Genomic DNA, 2,687 nt, shown 5'->3' with positions numbered 1-2,687 from the left:
TTGTGGGCCAGGTCCCCAGTTGGGGGCATGCAAGAGGCAACCACACATTAATGTTTCTCCCCCTTTCTTTCCCCCTCCCTTCCCCTCTCTCTAAAAATAAATAAATTTTTAAAAACTGTCTATTCAATGCATTTCTCTTTAGATTTGTTAAGAACCAAGGAGTGATCCTATATTTTCACATTGTAAGGATGCATTTTAGGTAGATAAACAGTCATATATTTATAGATTTCCATATATCTGCAGCTAAAATAGGTTAGGCCAACTTTGGAATACTCTCCATTGCATTTGGAGCATAATAATTTTGAAACCTGCATATAATTAGACACCTTTGGGGCCTAGTTTAAGAGTGCAATTACATCCAAAGAAGTAACTTAAAAAGCAATGATGTACATTTACACAATGGAATTCTATGCAGCAGAGAGAAAGAAGGAGTTTATACCCTTTGAAACAGCATGGATGGAACTGGAGAGCATTATGCTAAGTGAAATAAGCCAGGCAGTGAGGGACAAATACCATATGACCTCACCTTTAACTGGAACATAATCAATAAAAGAAAAAAGCAAACAAAATATAACCAGAGACATTGAAATTAAGAACAATGTAACAATAGCCAGAGGGGAGTGGGGAGGGGATAGTGGGGAGAAGGGTCTATAGGAGCTACTATAAAGGACACATGGACAAAATCAAGGGGGAGGGTGGAGGTGGGGGAGGGAGGTGGTATTGGCTGGGGTGGGGTGGAGGGATGGGGAGAAAATGCAGACAACTGTAATTGAATAACAATAAAATTTTTTTTAAAGAATCAATAAAAGATAAATAAATAAATAAAAATAAAATTGTAAAAAAAAAGCAATGAAATATTTTACTTAAGGTCACTAGAAGAACATCAAGGGAAGTTTCCATTAACATTCAAAGCAAAATTTCTCAGAATTACATTTATAACCACCATGTCTACATACACTTAGATGGATTACATATCAGAGACAGAAAGTGTGCCACTCCAAGAAATAAAAACAAAAAAACAAAATACCTCTCCTTCCTCCCTCAAACTGCATAAAAATTCTGCCAGCACCCACATACTCAGTGTGTGTCTACACTCTCATTTCTCTTCCTCTCTCTTCTGTGGCTCAGTTCTTCACTATGGAGACCCACTTAGCATTTGTTTTCTTTAGTTTAGTTTTAGTTTTTCTCTTTTGCCCATTTCCCAGACTCTGACCCATATAGGAAGACAAGGAGGAGCTCTCCATCTGGAGAAACCAGATGGTTTGTAGCCACTTTTCAAATCTTCCCTTTAATCTTCACAAAATCTAAATCTTTGAGTACCTGTGGTCCTCTTGATGCTACTTTGGAAATGGACATGTCCAGCTCAGTCACCCCTCCCAGGCCAGAGAAGGTACAAGCAGGTGTTGTGGCTCATAGACCTGGACTTTCCAGGCCAGTGAGTGTCCTTCCTCCTCAGTCACTGGAGCTTGGCAGAATGTCCTCTTTGTTGGAAAATGGGATACCTCACAAACACCTTTAAAAGGAGGAAGAAAGTGCATTTTGCCTGTCTCTTATCTCTGCCCTCACCCTTGCACACACAGGTATGAACACACCGATGCCTCTGACCTCCATCCTGAACTTTCTGATGTACTTTAGAGGGGACTCACTGGAACGTTAGTTTGTCTCCTTAAGAGAATCAGGAATAGGGCCTGACAACTGTTCTCTCCCTGAGTGACAGGAAATAAAACCAAAGGTCCTGGGGTCCCATTGAGACATTTTGGTCTGAACAAAGGTAATCCTCAAGTTCTCTGCACCTGTCTCTAACACTTGTGTCTATAATAAGGGGAGAGGGGAACAAACCACAACTATCTAGAGGGAAAAGCTTATGGAGAAACAGGAAGCTCATCTAGCTCCATCTACCACTGAGTTTGCTCGTTCTTCTGACTTATCCCCTAGCCAGAAAGGGTCAGGTGGGTGCCACAAATTCCTGTCAGAAAGACCATGTGAACAAAGACTTCACAATGACAAATAGCAGGTTGTGCCAGGAAATACAAACAGGTCCTTTTTGGTGGGGCAGAAGCATGAACCAGGGAGTGGTGAGATCAAGTTGGGAGGTAGAAGGGCCATCATATCAGAATTTAGTCTGTCTTGTGGGTAGTAGGAATGAGGGACCTTAGGGAATTCTATGTAGGAAGATGGCATGAGCTTATTTACATTTAAAATGTGTTTATTACATTTGTACTATGGAATACTACTCAACCGTTAAAAAAAGAAGAAGAAGAAGAAGAAGGAAATCTTACCTTTTGTGATAGTATAGACAGACCTGAAGAGCATTATGCTAAGTGAAATAAGCCAGTCAAAGAAATACAAACGCCATATGATCTTGCTTATATGTGGATTCGAATGAACAAGATAATTTAACAAACAAAATAGAAGCAGAAGCATAGACACACAGAACATACCAACAGCTGCCAGAGGGGTGTCAAGGGGCTAAGTAAAAAAAGGTGAAAGCATTAAGAAAAAATACATTATATAACACATAAACACAGGCAACAGTATGGTGATAGCCAGAAGGAAAGGGGGGTGGGGGGAGGTGGAGGAGAAAAAAGAAGGGATAAATGGGAACTAAATGAGACTTGACTTTGGGCAATGGGTGTGCAGATGATGTTTTGTTGAGTTGTACACTTGAAACCGGTATGGTTTTGTTA

This window comes from Desmodus rotundus, chromosome 12, assembly GCF_022682495.2.
Source record: "Desmodus rotundus isolate HL8 chromosome 12, HLdesRot8A.1, whole genome shotgun sequence".
In the NCBI taxonomy this organism is placed as follows: Eukaryota; Metazoa; Chordata; class Mammalia; order Chiroptera; family Phyllostomidae; genus Desmodus; species Desmodus rotundus.
Note: the sequence above shows the minus strand (reverse complement) of the source record.